Genomic DNA, 22878 nt, shown 5'->3' on the forward strand with positions numbered 1-22878 from the left:
TACATAGTATAGAGTTGAAATCTTCGTACCCTTACTTTGGAAAATTGTGATAACCCTTTTTAAAGGTAAGTTCGAAAGCACAAAATGGAAAGCGCAAATCTAAATCTTCATCATATTATTTTTCTTCTAAAATTGCAGCAATTTTCACACGATTTCTTTCGGTGCCCTCTTTTTCTCTTTTCTATTTCTCTACCTTGCCAAATCTTTTTTGCCGGTCTATTGTTCTCCAAAGGTATCCAAACCATCTAAGCTATTGTTTTTAATTGTTTTAATCACAGGTTCTACATTCAACTCCTCTCTCATCGTTTCGTTTGTTATTCGATCTTTTCTCGTTATACCTTTGACTCTACGAAAGTACTTCATTTCAGTTGATTCCATTTTGCTCTTGAGTAAGTTTGTATACGGTCAGGTCAGAATATTGATTTATACACGTTCATTTTGGTGTTTTTTGTTATTTACCTACTTTTAGAAGTTACTGTTCAACGCATAATAAAGTTAGCAAAAACGGGGGCTGACAAGGCCTTCATGGGACCAGAATCCTTCTGTAGTATCAACTACAGGACAATGGAAAAAACACTGGAAAAGAAGGTAGATAGGAGCAAAACCAATTATTGGGACAACCTACAGGAACTGAGACAGGTAAAGACTCTTCTGGAAAAATATAACCAGAATAGATCTGCTGAATGTATCAACCTAAGTAAGAACAATCTACGAATTTTAACAGGAGTTAGAGAGGACGAAACCTTTATCCACATTCTCTCGAAGTGTGAAACACTAAGGAAATCCAGAGTACTATACCTTGGTGAGTATGAAATAGAAGACGAGGATATCTGGCAATTAAAACCATCCCACATTCTAGGGTTTTTAAAAGGAGTGGAAGGGATGGATGAGATCTAAACACTGGGTTCTCTAGTATCACCTCAAGAAAGGGAGACATAAGAGATTAAGAGATTTGTTGGGTTGCAGTGTATACGAGACCCCACAGACAACAGTCTCATACTGTGTATTCATTTTTTTCCTAAATTTTGAGTCCTACTTTGAGGTCCTATTATTCCTCAGAGATTCAATTTGATATAGAGGTGTATTGTCGCTAATCGTCATACTATATAATATAGACCACCCTATACGTCTGTCTCTGCTCTCTATATATTCTTATTATCTTCTTCTTATTTCTTATTATCAAAAATAGATAACGGAATAGTGATATTGAAATAAAGACCAGGTTCAATTGGAACTCTTGGATGTTGTAAAAATGGTACAATATTTGAAATGTCTTGTGAACTGCTGAGAAATAAGCTCCAAGGAATGTTCAATAGTGTTTCTAGAAATGAGTTTTTCTACTACACTGCACCTACTTTATGATTGTATTCATAACTAAAATACTTTTCAAAGCCCTTCGAGCTCAGTAACAAGATTTCCTCAACTTCTGTAAAAAATCCAAGGTTTGATCGTTTTTCATAAATATTTATATTCCATATAACATCAATCATTGTTATTTAAATAAATAGTTGAACGTGCTAATGATATAATTTTATCACAAATTACGGCTTAGAAGTGTGTTTATAAATAATTTTTACATGAAAAAAGTATATTAATGATATAATAGACGCCACTAAGTAAGAAATTAGATTTAAACTTTATATAAATAAAAAGTATGTCAGTTATGAAACAATATAGGTTTTACTTGAATTGTTATATATATGTTCATCAACCGTAGCTTCTAAAGTAGGCTCAAGTATGCTAACGAGCTTTTTCCAGTAAACAAATAATATCGAATGAAGTTTCTTATCCAATGAATACATCATCTCTGTTCCTGTTAATAAAAATAATGTTTGCTTTATGTTATTATGTCACCTAATTATTATTTTTTAAAATGAAATCATTTCAATTCAAATGTAGCTAATGAAACCAAACGGAACTAAAAGGTTTTATTTCAATAACTTTTCTAATTGAATAGTTATTTCAGATATGCAAATTCATTTTTTTAGAACTGATTTGCGGAAAAAAGCACTTCATAATTGAGAGAAACATTTCACCAACTTGTTTATAGTGAAGGTTTTCTTCAAATATAAAAACGATATTAAATAAATACTAGAGCAACAGATACTTCACACAAATAGCCTTGTTCTCAAGCGTGACTTGTAAAAAGCTGATGAAGCTAATTAAGAGAATTGTTTGATTGCCAAAACCATTTAGTGGAACTACTTTTCATCTATATATACTAAGCCAATACATGTTTTATAACATTCATCCACGTTCATATAAATATTGAATTACCAATGGATTTTCGTTAGAAAATTCTATTTTTAACAATCGATAATAATATTTTAAATTATTCAATTTTATTAAATACACTGAACAGCAAAATTAACCAATAACTTGTTATTAGCGTAAAACTTTTGTTAAAAGAGATTTTTTACCAATGATATCGAATATTTTTCTATAGAAGTTATGTTTACATTCTTTTGTTTACTTGATTGTTAGCGAAATCTCGCTACAGATTTTGGATTAGAATTTTGAGATAAAGTCACTGCGTAAACGGTAAGCTACTTTTTTTACTCCTCATAACTCAAAGCTTGATAAATCTCATCGGAGAAGTGAAAGATGTACCGGGTGTCCCAATAAGAATGGCTCTCGGCCATATCTCAGGAACGGTTTATAATACAGCTTCGGGAAAAAAAATTTATAACAAAAGTGACCTCGAGAAAAACCTGGAAATTATAAAATGAATAATTTACAAATTTTGCCTAATTAAGATGCATTTAAACTATGATTATCGTATACATAACACATAACAGACTCATTTAACAACTTACTATAGGTCTGTTATTTTGTATCAGTATCAGTATCAGTATCAGTAAAAAGCGGAAGTACTTAGTTGCCAATCTTGACTATTTAAATAAAATGAAACTTCATAGGGAAAATCAATATGTCTTAAGTAATTTGGATCTTGTGAGAAGTAATTTGTTAAATAGTATTATCCATAGGTTCACAATATTGTAGTCGTCGATCTGTAGACGGGATCAAGTAGATTTCATCTTTGTCTTAAATAACGTAGTCTCTCTCCTTAATATCCTCAGCGAATATTCATAAATTATTGAATCTCAATTTCCCACTGAAAAAGCATATCAAGAATCTGTACAAACAAAGGAAGAAAAAATAATAGATAGTAATAAAGTTTTGCAAAATGTATCTAGAGAAAACTTGGCTTCCCATTATCACATTACTTCCTGAAAATGATTAAAAAAAAATTAATTAAATTTTGCTCAATATATGAGTAGTATGATTTTATTTATTTGTTATTTTGATTTTAGCGAAAGAATAGTATATTATATCAAAGCCATATTTGTTTTTTTTTTTAATGACAAAATATGCAATTTTGATTTTGTTAGATATGCTTTGATTAATTGTCCAAAATGATATTTATGTACATGTATTGCTCTCTAATTCACAGATTCACTTATATGTTGTTAATCTAGTTAAATAATTCGAATTAAAATATTACCGGTAACATTCATGAAGAATTTCATTATAATTTGCTTCAATATCGTTAATTAACTCAATTCGATAAGTTACTTCACCAGTATTGTGATGTAATATATCATTTTCCCCATTCAAACTGACAAAATAATGTGGAATATTACAGTACAGTATGAAACAAAATAATTGTTTGACCATACCGACATAATTAAACCAAAAAAAACTATTGCATTCATGAAATGGAAAGTGGCCGAAACATTTCAAGACGAACCAGAAATAAATAATTTAATCGGACCATATTTGTACTCAAATTAAAATATTTTCTCTTTATAATCCTTTTTAGAGTCGTTTCAATTGTGAAGAGTGCTTAATAACCGTTATATTGGAGCAGACTTTGTTATAAAAATACAAGGTGTATCTATAAAAAACAGCAGAATAAAAAATTGACACTAACATCACAATTTATTTGACATTTATATGATAGAATCAAAGTGGTATACGATTCGGACTGACAAGAGTAAAAAAGTGATAAAATTATTATGAAGACTCTCATGGATTCGCGCACTACATATTATTGGATTTGACCAAGCCAAGAAAATATTGTGACAACCAGTAGCAAAGGAATATTACATATTGATAATTTTTTGACGTTCTTATATTAATTACCATAACATTTGACTATGTTAGACCGCACTAAATCCATTAGTTGATTCTATACATTTCTATTGATATTAACAAAAATGAAAATAGAACTACATTTTAATTAGTAGCGAAAAATTAGCCTCAGCAGTTTGATACTGTAGGTGTCGAATGTAAAACGTAGAAAGAAACGTTGGTGAACTCATCTTTTAAGCATATCTAAAAAATAAATGAAATATATCGAGTTCGCCACCTTTGTGGAGTAAGTTAAGATGAGATCCAGTGTGGTGGTTGAAAATGGAATTGATATTAGCAAATTCAAGGATGATAGCATCCTCAAAGGAAATAATAATGAGTATAAACCAAAAAATCGGAAAATTTGCTACTAGGTTCGGAACATATGCTGTCCATCGACGTAAATAGTTGTGCGGACCCAACAGTCGTTATCCTTTCATGCGATTAGAATATTAAACAAAGTATGAAATGAAAGAAAATCATTATTCTTTATTATGAAATAATATCTATTTTTCTAAAAGCAATTCGTTCTAATCAATAATGTTTGTTTAATTTTATGTTAATGCGAGTTGATGAACAATAATAAACAGTTATCTCATCCGAAAATACACCAAATGGAAAATTTAAATGTCGTAATAATGAAACAAAAGTAATAAAATACAATAAAATCAAAATGTCAATATACCAGTACCATTTTGTGGTAGTAGTATAGATAAATAATTTAAAAAACGATCCACTCGTATGCCTTCAAAAATGCAACACCATTTGCCGTCATAATTTGAGAATTTTCCATCCCCCCACTTGAATGCATACCCAAAATTTTATTGAAGTCAATACATCCGTTTAGTTGCAGTATAGATAAATAACTTAGAAACTTAGTGCAGCGCTATCTGTCGGGCTGATTTGTGAATCTAAATCATTCAGGCCCCCACTTGAATGCATAAACAAAAATTTATTCAAATCGGTTATGCACACGTACACAATTATATATATAAAGATGTAGAAGAAGTACAAACTGTCTTTATCTACTCCATCAATTTATATATTATTTATTCAACTACTTTTTATCAATTAATAGATCTATACACAAACAACATAAATTATGATAACTTACTAGTATAAATCTGGAGATTCATGGGATTTTTTATGTACAAACCAATTGTCTTAAAAACAGTACTCTATTACTGTTCTAGGGGGAGTTATGTTTTTATATTAAGTTAATACCTAATTATTATGAATTTTATACTGAAAAACATTAATTCAGATGGAGTATTATGTTTCACACTCCCAAAAATAGAACAAATAAGTAGTGAATGTCAATATACAGATGCATTTTAAACTCCAATCAGAGAAACAGCTAAAACGTGGAAACTTTTGAAACACAACCACTCAATAATTTTTCAATCATCTTAAATATCCGTTTTGTGATTACTGTTGTGTGTTGTGTGTTTTTCAATAATTTTATCAAAATATGCTTTATTTTGGTATTATGTTATAAAGACGTCAGAATTTTATTAAAGTTGAATGATTTGTGACATGTCGTCATAATATCCTTAAGGATACTTACAAGATGAAGTGCAACATTCAGCAGATTTATTATAATTTATCATGGTAGGACACAATCCACGTTTGTCACATCGGAGAACATTGAGTTATTGAAACAATCCAAATGGTCATTTCTATCTAGATCAAAAAAATACAATATAATAAAGTGAACCTACTCTTCCAACAAAAATGTAAACTATAGTCATGTCTTTTCAACAATTCTATAATGGACTCAAAAAGTAGAGTGGAACATTCAAGAAAACTTTTTATCATAGTGGGACATGTTCTACAATTGTGTTGAAAACATGTTAAAAAATTTTAATTGATACATTGCATATGGTCCCTTCCAGATAAATAATAATAACATAACCAACCTACCCTATATTGAAATTTTAAACCGTGATCATCGTGAATTGATCTACAAAAAGTTTATTGCAAAAAAAAACTGCTAAAATAAATGGTAAGTAGCACACCATGAAAAACTCAGAATAAAAACAGAGACAATGTGCTTCGATAGTTGCAATTGTTAAAATAATTAGTATAATAAAAACTTCAAGAAAGTGCTGCAAAAATATAAATCTCAATAATTTCAAACTTATCTATGTGTATAAGCTCGATTGAATGTTCATTATCGCTAATGAACACGAAGTTGATGCAATAATAGGAAAATGGTATCAATAAAACAAATTATTTGTTTAAAATTAATTTTCATGAATCATAATAAGGATTATTATAGAAAATGACCTAATCTATTAATCAATCTCTACAAACTGTACAAAACAATAGAAACGGCAAAATTATAATTAAATATAATTATTTTCAACCTATGAAGTGATAGTTACAATACTCTATTGAAACAATGAATAAATATAATCATACTGCTTGATGTTGTTCAGTAAATTTAATCGATGAAAAAATATTTTTTGAAAAAAACTATTTATTGTAGGCGTAATTAATATTAATATACTATAATTAAATACTGAAATATCCTTTCCCTAGAGGATATAAATTTTTCATGGTAAAGTATAGTCATATACTTTTTTCAAAGGTCAATAGTGGGTTCATTGGTTTTTTTAAGCAATAATCTAATAAGATAATTATATATTGATTCGTGTTTTATCAAAATTACAAGAGTTTCCATATTTTCTATAAAATATGCAAGAAAACGATTGTAATTTGTAAAACTGGATGCAATTTATCAATTCATTCGTTTATTTTCTGAATTGTATGAGAACACAAATCAAAAAAACATTAAAAGTTTTCATTAAACAGCAAATTGAAGTTGAATATTAGAAGAATTACGATTACTGCATATAATAATAAAATAAGAAATTGTAGATATAGTGAGTGGTATAGTTCTTCCAATATTATAAATTTATTATTCTAATAAATACTTTTCAAAATATGTATATCTTAAGCATGAGCTAATTCGTTAAACGGCAATTGACTCATTATGAATTGGACGGCATTATACGCCGTTATTTAGACAGATTCACTTAATCGTAGTCCTACTTGGAACTTGGTAGAATCATTATTATACCTCGTTAACTGGTTGCAACTCAATATTTAATTATAAAACGTAATTAGACGAGTAAGTTGTACCTGTATGTGAGGGAGTTTGGTTTAAACAAGGAACCAGACGTGAGCTGAGCCCTTTTTGTACCCGATTCGTCCATTAGAACTTCGGTAGTCTTTTATATGACGCCATCCGTTTATTTAGTTTTTTATGTTTAAAATCAAATGCTCACAAAACTTGACGCAATGTTTCTAAGCTGGTATAATTGTATTCTGGATAATCTGCTACCTTTTGCAGTATTACTTCTAATGTAGCAACCCCAATCTTGAGTGGCTTTGTCATCTGTTTTCAGTTTATTACATATTTTTCGGTTCTGAGAATGATCCACAGCAACCCCATTCGTGACTACTCGATAAATACAAAATTTATTTCCTCTAGTTAATTCAACAATTCTTATTACGATTGCTAAATATTTTCTTTTTTTAAACATTCGAATATATTTAAAATAACTTGTTTGTATATCTAAATTTTTAATAATAAATTCATACCTGTTTTTATTATCACTACACTGTGCAATTTCATTGTCTAAAGAACGCCATATTTCTATTTATTTAAAGAAATTTATGAATTAAATAAATTTCACCCAGCCACGCCACTGCTTATCACAAACTGTCATATATTTCAGAATATAATATAAGAAATTGTGTACACACGCCTTCAGCCAAAATGCATTTATATTCACGATTCGACGGTTTTTCAGATAAAATTTTAAACGGAGAGTAAACATTATTTTTCATTTCTTAATTTGGTATGAGTGTCGTGCTTATTTATGAAATATTGATTGTTCCTCGCATAACTGTCTTCTGCAATTGATATTGGAAGAACTAGCGACAGTTTATTTGGACATGAGACTCTCTTGAGCTGTACGGTTGGTAATTTTCCCACATTTTTCTATCAGAAGCATTCGGTGATTTTCATCCATATAAATAAAATCAGAATTTGTGGGTTCAGTTGCTTCGATTAGCTATATCTCTCCAACACCTTTGTTTGCAAGTTTTGTTACAGCAGTTGCTCACAAACTATTATTGTTTAATTTGTTTTTTTAGCGCATTTTCCACGTAAAAATGCACTATTACTAGCGTTTTATCCGTCTTTCTTTCTGTAGCAGCGATATTCACAGGAAGCATGTAGCGAGCTCGGGTTTTTTGCATGTAATTCCTGTAGATATGCCGAAAAGAAAAAAAATGGGCATGCTTAAGAAAAATTTAATTAAATGAATCAAAATATGATAGGTGAAATATTACTTGACATTGTCACTTGCAAAATTATATTGAATAATAAATCACCACAACATGAATATCAAAAGAAATCTGTTTTAACCACAAAATTATTTTTCTTTTTTCATTTGTTTTTTTTCAAAGGTAATTGAAATATCGGTTCCAACAGGTCGAGACGTCAAATTTTTCATGGAAATTTTTGTTAATATTTATTAATTGCTTGATATGAGTTTTATGTTCTAATCTAAACAAACTTTTTCAGATTAGTTTCTAATCACTTGACACAATAAATTCAAATTAAAAGTAAATCATATGGGGTTATGGATGCTAGTTCAATTAACTGCGCTGTATTGTGTTCTGAGATCTAAGCAACCTAGACGTGATCCTTGAAGTTCCGGTTTTCGTCTGCGTGTGTTTTGGATTGCCTCAAACGCTAAGTTGAAGTTCTGCTCTGAAATAGATTGCATAAAAGGTATCAAACCGTCGAAAAATCCTGAAGATCGTGTTATGGACGTGTTGGAGTTGTAAGATGCGGAGGTTGTCACGTGCTAAGCAGTTGCGCAAACTGAACAAATTTTATTAAAGTTGGGGACTTTTATCACATTCCCCATTATGAGTTGGAGATTTTATAAACTAATCGGTAAATTTAATATATATGGAATAATTTATCATATTTATCAAATTCAGTGGTAATTATGTACAATCACCGGTAATTTTATATAATTAACGAATTTATTACTTTTACCGTAACATATACAAGTGGTAAAATCGTCACTTATCAAAAACAACTAAACTAAGTAACGTCGTTACGTGTTCGTCACTGTATTTAAGATGTGAAATCAAAAAATACTGGGTAACAGAAATTAACAAATTCATTCCCTGATTCTTTGGTATAGTGCTTTATGGCCGATAGTTTAAAATTTAATGTGGAAATTCGGTAGATACGTGTTGATGATGGTCATAAATTATCAGAAAAATAGATCAACAATTAACGGGGGAAGGATAAGTGTAATTTGGCGAGGCACGGGTTAATTGGTTAGGGGTTAAAGTAATCAATTTTTTGCGATAATAAATTAGTAATAAGCTTTTGCACTATTTCTTTTTGAAACCACTATTTTCGCCTCGCTGGCTTACTAGACGTTATATATTTGCGAAAACAGTTTTTCCAACATGACATTCATAAAGTCACTTAATGAATTAATATTAATGCATTGATTAATAGAAACTACCATCGTCGAAGTTCCTATTTTTTTGTGATTCGATATTTCTTCGATAAATTGAAATAATAAAACAAGAGCGGTTTTCTTTGTCTTTGTCCACCAAACTTACTGAAAATAACAGAATATTTGATATTGTGGCCCTCAAAACATTTTCTTGAACTACCTATGAGGTATATGGAAAATCCTAGTTATAACATTTTTAAGCTTTGTTTTTTCTATAAAATAATATTATTCACGTGTCTATACTTAACCGGATAACAATTAATAATTATTCATGAATATATAAAAGTAGTTTATAAATATAAGAATAAACCACCTTGCAATGCCGTTTCAATGAGCTAATAAAAATAAGGAAAATTCAAATCAGTATCAATAGGCGTTCACCTTGCTGCAGTTGAAGTTGATTAAACAAAATGTTTATTTATACTTTCACATAGTGAAACAAGAATATCTACACAAAATTGCTACATACAAGTGTTTGTCACGATTAGCATGATTGTTCCACGACAACATTAGTAAAAAATCGTGGGAAATAACGGTTCATTAGTAAACAGGAAATCGATCAGTTGTTATATCTTATGAGATACGCTAACTAGACATGAATACATACCCATATTATACAGGGTTAGTTTGTAGTATTGGTTGAGTTTGCAATGAAATCGAGAACTGATGGTTGTATGAAATATTCTCGACAATAGTACGGCATATGGAAGATCCATACAAAAATAGTCTTACAAATTTATCTAAAAATTGATATTCATTACAAAACAATTTGAACGCTTTTTTAACTCAAGAAAGTGATAAAATTTTTAAAATCCTGTGGACTTAACCCGTGAAAAAGAAACAGATGTCATATAACAAGTGCAAAAACAAAAATAGCTTAAATACTTGATCATTAAGATAAGATTGAGATAATTTCCAAGTATTTATTTATATTAGGAGCATGATTTGACGATAACTTGACCACATTGAGCATTGTGATCTATAGAGAGAGGCAGAGAGAGAGAGAGAAAGAGAGAGAGATAGGAGTTGCTCCTTTGCAGGGGTTGCGTGGGGTTGTATTTACTCTCCTGCCTGGAGAGAAGGAAAAGCGAATGACCATAGGCCCGAAGAAAACGGAAAGAGAGCTTTAGTAAGTGAAAACGATTCTTCTCGGTTTGGGGATTTTGTGTTTTTTTTTTTTGGTTTTTGGGATTTCAGGAAGATCTTGTGCCGAAGGACGGCATATTGAGGAGACAGGGGGTTAGAAGGGTTTCTTTGGCAGTGAAATTGTTTGATTCGATGGTACGAATCGCCTGGCAGGCTAGGAGGTCATATATACGGCTTGGGATGGGGGTTATGTCTATATTGACATAAGCAATGTTACTGGGGCTGATTTCATACTTTTGCAGTACCTGATAATGGACTGCTGTGCTATAGATTTTTGCTTTATATTCAATTATGGGGCTGATGTATGTTTTGTACGTATGAAGTAAGATGAAGGAGTGAGTTCGTCCAAATTTTCCTCCGAGCCCCTTGATGAGACAGAGTCGCCTCCGTATTCTGTGTAGAGAATCGTTCAGATCGGCCGCTCAATTGAGAGTGTGAGTGAATTCAACCCTCATATGGACAGCTTCTCTGCGGATTTCGAGCCGAAAAAAAATCATTTAGTTAGTTATATCGATAGAATAGAAACATCTGAATTTATCACTAACGAAAAAGACAGAAGGAAGACTCTAACTTGTATTTCTTGATTACCATAGGAGCACATTTTCACATATTCTAAAATAAAACTCAGTGAGTGGAATAATGGATTATTGTTAGTGATATTAAAATACTCAATAAATATTAATTTTTATTTAAACACCTTAAGTGACGGTTGATGGTAAAAAAACATTTGTTTCCAAAATTATAATCATCTTTGTCAAATTTCCATTAATTTTATCGGTTTTCGTGTTGAAATTAGCAGTGTTTCAATGTAAAAAATGTCCTGAACAACTTAAACAAATTTTACACTTCCAGTAACTTCACCATGTTCAGAGATTGTTCACTAAATTATGCTTCGGAACTCATTGAGAGTTACATCCAATTTAGCCAAAAAGTTCAAGAAATTTGCCACTATTGGATATATCGCTTCCATCTTGTCAGGGAGCTAATTCAAATGTCCCACAAGCAAAATATAAGCCATGATAGTGTTTGATCCTAATAACGTATATTCCATAGAAATATGAAGAGGGTATTCATTTTACTTCAAACTCAAGTACTTTAGATCGGTGACTCATATTTCCGTCCAAACTTCATCGTCATCAAAAAGTGAGTAGAGAAAGCAACAATTTTTCAGTTAAAACCACAAATCAACTGCTTTTTAGCATGAATAATTCTTATACTTTTTTCCGTATGGATATTTAGAAAATCTCATGATATTTATTAAGTTGAAAACAACTTCAATACTGCTCAATATTACATAAACCTCATTATTCTATATTGTTATTCAATTCACATCGTCCTCAAGAACTAGTCAGCTCGGAGTCTCAATTTACTTGGACATTACCCACCGTTCATTGCGCGTTGCGTTGAATTGAACCTAGCTACCCTAGCTAGAGCAATGATATGTACAGGATTACTTTATTCCATTCAGGGTGATAAAATAAAGCACAAGGACCTTGGTGTTGGTGGATCAATTATCTGATATTTTGGAAAAAAAATCTATTTTTTAATTACTAGAACTGATGTGAGCTAACAAGCAGACGGCTTAAGTTGTTTATATAGATAATGTGATCAAAATACTACAGGTTTGTTGTTAAAACTAAATTGTATGACTTTGATTATATAGAACATTTAAGACAATAAATTTTCTAAAAGACTTGTTTTACGCATCAACAGCAAGCAGCATTTTGGTAAATAGTAAATATTTCATAGATGCAGTTCTTTGTACACTCGAATTAATTTTCCGTTGACGTCTTTCTTATGTAGGAGGCTGTTGTTAAGTAAAAACTATAATATTATCTGAGCATAGAATGGTAACTGAACCCTATAACTAGGGCGCTCACCATCTTTTACTTCATAGGAAAGCCGTCACACAGATATTTGTTCTTAACATCCACTAATAATCCTGGCCTGTGCGGCTCTGTGTCCGCAGGTGAGTGTGTCCGCATAAACAAACGTTTAACATTTAACAAATGTTTTTGATGATGATGATACAGGCATGTAGTTACGTATGTGTTAGAATCCAGCATTAGGGGTGAGCCGGAACTTATCATGAGCAAACAGAAAAAATAATAGTCCTGTCTGGTCTAGCCATTCTTGCACCCCTCAGAGTCTACGCTTTGTGCCTGGGCACCGGTAGCAGTTGTTTATCGAGGCATTACAAGGTGGTTAAAAGTTTTCTTTTCAATAAGTTATAGAAAATCATTAATGTTTGAATGGTTTAATTAAAAAATTTTCAGTAGTAAATTATATGAGTACAAACATCATATGAAATGTATCACGTAGTTGTCCCAGAATGGTTGTAAAAACCGTGAAGACTGAGCCTCAAAATATATCAACTTTTATATTGATACCTAATAACAATCATCATTTGAGCAAGGGAACAAGTAAAAATTATTTACGATTAGGTTATGTCCAAGTGTTTTATAGACATTTTCAATTGAGTTACTTCATATGTTTGTAATATTAGAATATCTCGTCACAAATGACAATTCAGAGCTTTGCTCTATTTGTGCAAACTTTATTTTGCTCCTGACGTCCTTTTTCTCTCTGTGGAAACACTAGATACTTACCCACAACCTAGATGTAATTAATGGAAGCACCAACTTCTTGATACTATATGCCATCAGAAGCTAAGAAGAGATTGTTGGGATGTGGATTGTAGATATACACACACAATATCATTTTTGTGCGGTATTAAGATGTTCCCATACATTAAACAAATCCTGTTTAAACTAAATTGAGAATAAGCAAAATTAAGTTTGTTGGAAGAATATAATAAGCTCTGAATTCGACAGCATAGCTAGCGAATACATATAAAACATCCAATATATTTATTCAAAATATTTACATTTTTTATTGCCCAATCTATTGGAATATAAGTTTATGGAGAATGAGGAACCAAAAATTACGTATTTTTTCTCTTCACAATCCCTATGTGTTCCAGTTGTTATTCAACATCTCGATTTATTTCACATCACTTATACAAATATTTCTGATAACAACGAAATGTGAACATTACTAACGAAAACTTTATATTTATTAATAAATATCATTGATTAATTTGCTCCAAAATGATTTCAAAAGAGGCAGTAGGCAATGGTTTATTTTCATTTTAATTACAAGTTAAGTTTTAGTACATTTTAGCCAATAATTTTTTCAAATTTCCCTAGATTTTGTGGTTAACTATATCGGCATGAGCTGTTGTTACCACATTTACGAATATACTTTTGTGTAAAGAAATCGATAGATCTAAAAAATTGATGAAGTTTTCGGATCAATGACTTTGTTAATTTAAATCCTATTTAATTATTCCTTTTTTTTTAATTTGTAGATATATAGATAGGTATTTTTTTAAGTAATTGCAAGTTAATAATTTCAAAAGATACTTCTACTTTATTGATTTGTTTTATTGAACCGTATATCCAAGGAAAAAGGTATTTTTGTAGAAAATAGTGAAGCACAAATTATTAGCAATTTATTTCCCATTACAATCTAAGATAATCATTTATTATTATGTTTATTAACCAAATATATCCTTCCACTATAAAGATCAAATTTGATTCATTATATCATTTCATAGAATCCAATTTCTACACTTCTACGCAATCCACACTACACTACACATTATACCTTCACAAATGTCATCCAGAACCTATACAAAGATATGAAATCTGCGAAAAAAATCCCAAATAAAGTATCGGACTCTTTTACAGTCAATAGCGACCTGAGACGAAGGTGCTGAATCTCCCCAGCATGACACACCCCTCAATTAACAGATGATCAGGTAATATGGACAAACGACAGAGATGACTCAGAATATATACCATTGCAAACTATAAGAAGAATACGACAAATGGGACTGTAGATGACCGTAGAAAATACACCTATGTCTAGGAGAGGACACAACCAAAGTTTAACTAAGAAACAACGAAGTTATAAAGATCTAGGAGTTATTTTTGGCAAAAAAAATGATACAGAAAAAAAATGTGGAATAGAATGGAATGGAATGGAATGGAATGGAATGGAATGGAATGGAATGGAATGGAATGGAATGGAATGGAATGGAATGGAATGGAATGGAATGGAATGGAATGGAATGGAATGGAATGGAATGGAATGGAATGGAATGGAATGGAATGGAATGGAATGGAATGGAATGGAATGGAATGGAATGGAATGGAATGGAATGGAATGGAATGGAATGGAATGGAATGGAATGGAATGGAATGGAATGGAATGGAATGGAATGGAATGGAATGGAATGGAATGGAATGGAATGGAATGGAATGGAATGGAATGGAATGGAATGGAATGGAATGGAATGGAATGGAATGGAATGGAATGGAATGGAATGGAATGGAATGGAATGGAATGGAATGGAATGGAATGGAATGGAATGGAATGGAATGGAATGGAATGGAATGGAATGGAATGGAATGGAATGGAATGGAATGGAATGGAATGGAATGGAATGGAATGGAATGGAATGGAATGGAATGGAATGGAATGGAATTGAATGGAATGGAATGGAATATATATATATATATATATATATATATATATTTCATTTTCTGATTTTTCAAATATGTATAGTTTTTGAACAAACATCATTATTGCTGGATTCCACTTAGTTTCATAAGAGTTCATATTCTGAATAAGATGAGACCGAAAGCTTTCCATCCACCCAGGGTATTGCTTCTATATCTGAATGTCAGCTTAATATTGTAGTACTTTTCGCCTTACTTCGCTGCCTATTCCTTTTGCAGTAGTTTATGGGACTGAAACTCCCTTCATGATATTTGTGTTGACATTAGAAATGAGTCTGGCTTCATGTATGACGGAGTTCATTTTGGATTCCAGATGCATTGTAGGTCAGACCACTGCACTGTGTGGCAAGTATCCAATATCACAGCCTTTTGGATGTCGGTGAAGATGTTTTTGGTAATCCTAACTTAACGATATTATCCTGCAGAGTCTTAGGCACTACGCCGGTTGCTGACATAATAACTGGGACTATTTCCACATTTTCGCTGTGCCACATCTGTTTAACCTTAATTGCGAGACTTGTGGTCTTGGGTAGTTTCTAGGATTTATTGAGAATATTATAAGTGTTCGCTATAGTTACGTCGAAAAGAAGAACTGAATTGACTCTTCTATCAACTAATTATGGATAATAAATCTATCGTAGTATGGAGTATATGTATTTAGAAGACCGAGCTTATTGGCCAGTCTTTCTGTAGTAGTTAGTATCCTGGATAGCTATCATGAAGCATTCGGTCTCTAGAAAGAGAGCTTGTTGTAATCTAATACAAGTCAAGGGGTTAATAATCCTTATCTGTCTTGATTATAATCCGATGTGGTGCTGAAGAAAAGAATCTACGTAGTTTTTCATTGCCTCTTTCTTCCTCTGTTCGGGGTAATGTTGTTCCATTCCAAAAGAGTACGTTGAAACAGACGTGGCATAGGTTATTGTTGTCTGGAGTAAATTCCCTGCATTTAATTCGGATTTCATGACTGATTTTACTCTTTTGGTGTATCCTGGATTCTAGCTTTTCCTTGTTTGAGGTCAAATAATCTACATTCCAGGTACTTGTAATTTTTCCCGTTTTTCTTGGCCTGTACGATATTCTTGTTGGGTAGTTGCACATTTTCGTTTATGACAATGCCTCCCTTAATATGTAGAATCTTGCACTTAGATAGTCCAAAGTTATTATTATAGTTAACATCACATAGATTATTACAAACTGAATCATCATTCATGAATAGCAGATACTCGACATGTAAAGTAAAAAAGACTGTGTCATACCCACATCAATTTCGTTAATTTTTTGGCGTACCTTATTTCCTGATGTCTAGTTTTTATTCCACCTTTTATAATATCGATTAGTTTAATTGGTGACAAGTTAACTATGTGCAAGCCTAAGGCTGACTTATTCGACATCAAACTGTGATGCTAATGGTATTTCATTCTCATTAACATCTGTTAGTGTAACCGATAGCTTCTCGTCCTCGTTGACACCCGGTTTCATCTTGGCATGTTATTTAAATATGAACATAACATGAATTTCGATAGACTATACATAATTACACAAAGAAAAAGTTATATTCTATGATTAATATAACTTATACTAAAAATTTGATAGCACAGTGAATTATTTAAAACGCCAAGAGAATGACAAGACCTTAAGATGAGAAGAAAGTGAAACTACATTGCTGTGGAATAGTGACAATATAAAGTGGAGATACTGGGAATAAAACAAAAAACTTATTTTCAGAAAAAAAATATTATTAACGCGTTTTATAGGGTTATTCTTAAGTAATAACCCAAGACAAAAATAATACCGGGTGTTTATAATTGAATATCGATATTTAATGCATTAAAATTACAGCTATAGATGATAGTTTGTAGACAGTTGCGACTGGTGATGAACATAAAGCATTTTGCGCTCGGAAAGCTAGTCACGAGCCAGTAATTCCTGTCTCTTCTAATTGGATGGAAACGCTCACTACCACGTTCTTGCAGTATACAGTTGTTACAGGCTCTTAAGGATACATACTATGGATTACGTGCCAACTCTTAATGAACGGAGCTTTAATAGTATACATATTAACGCTAATAATTAGCAGATAACACGCTCAGAAAATTCGAGATGGTTCAAGTGCAACGAGACTCCCCTAGAATTGATCTTATTTGTGCCATATCTCGGCGGAAAGTTAATTGGGTTTTCTTGTTTGATGAACCAACTGTAATTGATACTTACATTGATACACTACTGGATTGTCCTAATGAGAGAGATTACTGCATGTCCTCCACGTTAATACAATGTAGTTTGTATCTTCGGGACAATAATAGGACTAAGTCTGCTCCTTAATGAGATACAAAATATTATAGTCAGTGTGTTCCAGAAAATCTAGAATATTCTTTAACTGAGACATCATACTGGGTCAATTTACAGGGAAAAGAATGATAACCTGTCTGGCCCCGTTATACTGAATCCTAATATCAAAGTAATACTATAAAAGGGTACTTAAGCAAATTGACAAATGACAAGTCCACGTAATACTAAATATGGAAGGAAACCAAAGGAAATATACAATAGTCAAAGAAAATATCAACTCGAAGAAAGATACTGGTTTTGTCTCAACCGCAGAAGGATTACTTAGACACTTACCAAGGGAAGCTATATATTGTTATAACAACCTTCCAAATTGAGCAGTACCTACCTTATGGAAAATAGCAGATGTCCTAATGATTCCCAAACCTGGGAAACCTCAAAAATTATTATGTTCATGTAGGCCAATATTTATCTACTACCAATAATATCATTGGCTTAATGGAAAGCTATTCCACCTTAAACAAAGTAGTCAAAACAATCCATGTCATAGAAAAATCACTAGAAGGAAAGAACTAGTAAATATTCTTAATCTAACTTTTGCCTTTAACATAGTTTGGTATAAGGAGCTGAAATACAAATTGAACAAACCCTTGCCTGAACCGTTGGAGTCGTGTATATAAGAAAATACATTCAGAATAATATACAAAGGTGCTTACTTAAACTTAAAGGGTGTACTACAAAGTAGTGTAATATAGAAAACTATACTAAGGTAGTAGAGGCTAATATGGCCCACCTTAATATATTTGTTTTTTTTTTATTAAAACTATGGTGCTTGGTCGGACAATTTTTATCAATATATATATATATATATATATATATATATATATATATATATATATATATATATATATACTTGGGCTATATTACACATCTGGTCGGATTATATGGTAAAAATCTTTAAACTTAGAGAATATTTGTCGTTGTCGTTTTAATTTATTTAAAATGAATTTACAAAATATTAAACTAGTTCTAATTCATAAAAAAATTGAAACATAAAAAAGAAACATCAACAGCATTGGAACTCTTCATCGTCGTTAGGATCCAGACCAACGCATTCCTCATGATACCAAGTAACACATTCGCATATCAAGTTAGTCTTCTGTTTCACAAGCTGCATATAACCATGACTCCTGTTTAGCTTGATTACACGTGGACTGTGGAATCGAAATTCGTTGCTTGGAAGTTGACGGAACTGAAAGTTTTGAAGTTGGATATTCCCTAACTGCTTAGCCATGTCCCTCCGTGAATGGGCTTTTTGTTACTTGCTGCGCTTTATAATTTAACGCCTTAACTCTAGTCTCTCCAACATTCTTTTCTTCGGTAGGAGACGGAAGTATTACCTGAAAAGACTTCTGCTTCTTCTAATTAAAGTCGCTAGTGGGACATTTTCATCGTCTGAACTCGGAAGACTTTCATTTATTCCATGGGGCAAGGGTCTTTGTGTTATTAAATAAGGTGCGAATGCGGCATCAGGTATCGCGTCAGGATTTATAGGGAACAATCCTGTAGCTCTAAATCCGCTCACAATATTTTTCGGCGTCATACAATTAAGCCAAACACGGGAAAATATTATGTTAAACCTACTCTTGTTCAGGTTTCCTTGTGGGAATGTATCCCAGTATCTCAAAAGTTCCTGATCCCAGTTTGCTTCAAACTGTATTGAAGGCAAACAGAATAGTGTTGCCAAGTGATACCAAGGGACTCTGCTGTTTCAACAAAGGTAAAATCTAAATGGCTTGTAGCTCCATCAAACATAAGCAGTGAAGACCCGTTCGATTTATACTGAGAAAATGTCTTAGAAAGTTATTGAAGAGTTGTGTCGTCATAGAGCCTTTAGGTGGCATTTTTACCAGAGTTCCGTGAGGCAAATTATCGCAAATTTCCGGTGTTAAGCGTTTTCCTCGAAACAATATCATAGGTGGAAGGGAGTTGCCCATAGTATTACAAGCTACGATTGTTACATTTTCGGCGTGTTCGGGCGCAACCATATGAACCCGCCGTACTCCTCTCTCGGACAGAACGCATTGTTAATGGTGTATGGTAAGGCGGCAGCTTTTCTAGTCCATGTTGTATATATTTTGGGGTTTATCCTTAATATTCAATGTTGTCATAAGTTCATAGGCTTCATAAGGGCAGGATTCATAGGCTGTGCCTTGCGAATGGACAAATCGCCATTTCCTTTTAAAAAGAAAGCAAGTCAGTCTTTTCCAGCAAGCTGTTTTTCTTTATTAAAGTTATTGAGAATGTGGTTGATATCACAATATCGAAACATTTGATGTCGCACAAGTTTGGAAGTGAGAGGCAATCCAATTTTAGAGTATCGCTTAATCCGTTGCACAAAATTTCTCTCTTGTTCCTGATTTAATATGCTTGGACGACCCAGTTTCTTCTCTGACAAGCCTCGAACTAAATATATATTTTGGGCCATATTACCCGCTGGGCCATATTTACCTCCACTACCTTAATTCAAATGCTAAAAAATTTATCCAACAAATCAAACTAAAATAATTATATAAGGAAAACTTTTCAGAGAAGCACTACAGTTCAAACTTTCCAGTTTTTTATATTAGTTACACCACAAAAATCCAATATTTACAAATATTTACTAATTTTGTTATTTATTTATCTAATGTTTTGTGAATGTAATATAAGCTAGTTTGAATCAATATTTAAGAAAAAATATAATTGATATGACAAAGCCATTAAGAACTGACATCACAAAATACTTAATAACATTCAAGAACAAACAGAAACTGTATTAGCAGATTGGATAAATAAAACAATTCTATGTTTTAAAATAGACACCAAGTAATGTGATAATATATTCGTTTTAATTATGGCATGTTAATGGTGCCTGAGATTTTGTCTCTTATGACTTTCGTCTATGTTTTACGACCGTTCTTCACGTTAGTAACAACAAAATATGTGTATTGAGGGCATTTTATATTCTTAGTGTCGATTTTGAGCAAGATATGCTAAATTTTTAATGAAGGTATATAATTTTGCTAGCTTAATCCGCTGTTGAAACAATCAATAATCCTTGATATTACTTTCAATCAATATGTGCTAACATTTGAACCAATTCAACTTTTGGAGGTTTTTGATTTCTGGTTTATTATTCAAATAACATGTTAGTTTGTTGCAAAATAAAAGCTTTTAATTGATCTAGTTTAATAATAACTTGCAAACATTGCGTTATTTAAGTCCCGCTTTTTTTACGTCTTACGCTAAAAATTAAGTATGTATATCAAATACATATAAAAGATAAGAAAATGATAATAAAACTTGGTTGACACATATGTGCTAAAATTATTGACTATTACAGAAACAGTTTCTTGAAATAGTCATAAAAATATTTCTTGGATTATAATGGCAAAGTCAATATCTTGATTACCTAGTGTAGTTCATTAATATAATTCCACTTTTATTGCAAAACATTAGAGAACTACATTAATTTGTGAATTATCTTCCAATTTTAAAAAAAATCATTTTTTCCTAATTGGTACTAACTTCGTGCATAATAAAGTTAACATATACGTGGTGTGTTGGCTGCTACTTAAGTTTTGAGATATAACAACACTCATGTGAATATGTCAAATTTGATATTGCCATCATAAAGTTTGACATTTTTAATAGTGAACGTAGTCACAACGTGTTGTCATACGAGTGCTATTTGAGTTTTTTATACATACTTGACATATTCATCTTGATAAAAAAATGGGGTTAAATCGCAAAAATTTTCTATAACTTTTGACGTCGATTTTCACTGGTATTCCGAATTCTATCGCTACAGAATGAATTTCGTGAAGGTCGCCTAAAATTGGCTGTTGTGCCAGAAAACATCGATGCTATACGTAGACTGATATTGCAAGATATACCGTGAGATTGAGGCATACTAAAGGCCGCTTGACATGATGCAAGACAATGTGCACTGCAACGCAAGACGCAATATTTCTTGATCAAAAGCATGCGCAGATGAAGTTCAGCTGATTGTTTCATGCAAGATCTTGCACTTGCAACTTTATCGGTTTAATGTCATTGTATTGCGTGCAAGTTGCTATTCTAGGAAGAAAACTAGTTACTTTTGGCTAAACAGATTAGCTGACTTACGTAAAACTTAGTTTGATTCCCATTGTGAAGCTAGGCACAAAATATTAAATGAAATTTGAGGTTAGGAATTTGGTTAATACTCTTTTCTATCTATCACACTCCAAAAGCAAATTAGCAGAAGTTATAATTAATGCTAGTGATTCACTGACCACTCTCTTCTTGTTTAATTTACCTATTTTTTTTTATTTGCATTTTTAAACCGCACACAAATATTAAATAAAATGCAATATTTATCTCTGCAATATATTGACCTTGCAATTAGTTCCACTTGCACACATTCAATATTGCATGAACATTTGGCTGTCAAAAAGATTTATTCGCATTGGATACCGCATAATTTGACAATCGCTCAAAAAAAAGGTCGTGTCAATTAGTACAAATGAATGTTTGAAAATTTTATCGCAGTGCATCAAAAAACGTCGAAGCAATTGGTATTCGGAATAACTGAACATGCCACGGTCCATTCTGAATGGTACACCAGCAATTGTTTACCAGGTGTGTTCGAAGAAATCAGGGGAACCAATTGCTGGAGAGGCATCATTCTAGACTACGACAATTCAAGCTCTCACACATCAGTTCAAACAAAAATATTGTTCAACAATCAAAACATCCGCCGTAAAATTCTTGTTTGGCACCCTATGATTTATTCTTATTCCTGCGGATCAAAAATAAATTGCGAGTTCAACGTTTTGCTACACCTAAAGAAGCGGTTAACACATTCAAATCAAATGTTGTGGAGGTACCTCAATCGGAATAGAAGAAAGAGATCATCAAAATGATCCACCTGGCCACAAGTCGCTGTTGGTTAGTAAGATGTTGGCCAAAGTAATTACGACTTAAGCACCATCCGACCTTTGGAAAATCCTAAAGGCTGCCCGACATTGCTTCCAGTCGTAGAGGCAGTGCAGAGATTTAAAGATTGTAAGGTTAATTTGAATTTTACGTTTCTAATGACACAATTCACAGTACTTTATGATCACAGTTCGTAAATA

At 32.0% G+C, this 22878-nt stretch overlaps 1 protein-coding gene across 1 annotated transcript in view; it reads right to left on the bottom strand.

The window, feature by feature from the left end:
• LOC130903481 (angiopoietin-2) overlaps positions 1-22878 on the bottom strand; it is a 182189-nt gene that overhangs the window by 77356 nt on the left and 81955 nt on the right. The window lies entirely within an intron of this gene.

This window comes from Diorhabda carinulata, chromosome 2, assembly GCF_026250575.1.
Source record: "Diorhabda carinulata isolate Delta chromosome 2, icDioCari1.1, whole genome shotgun sequence".
Classification (NCBI taxonomy): Eukaryota; Metazoa; Arthropoda; class Insecta; order Coleoptera; family Chrysomelidae; genus Diorhabda; species Diorhabda carinulata.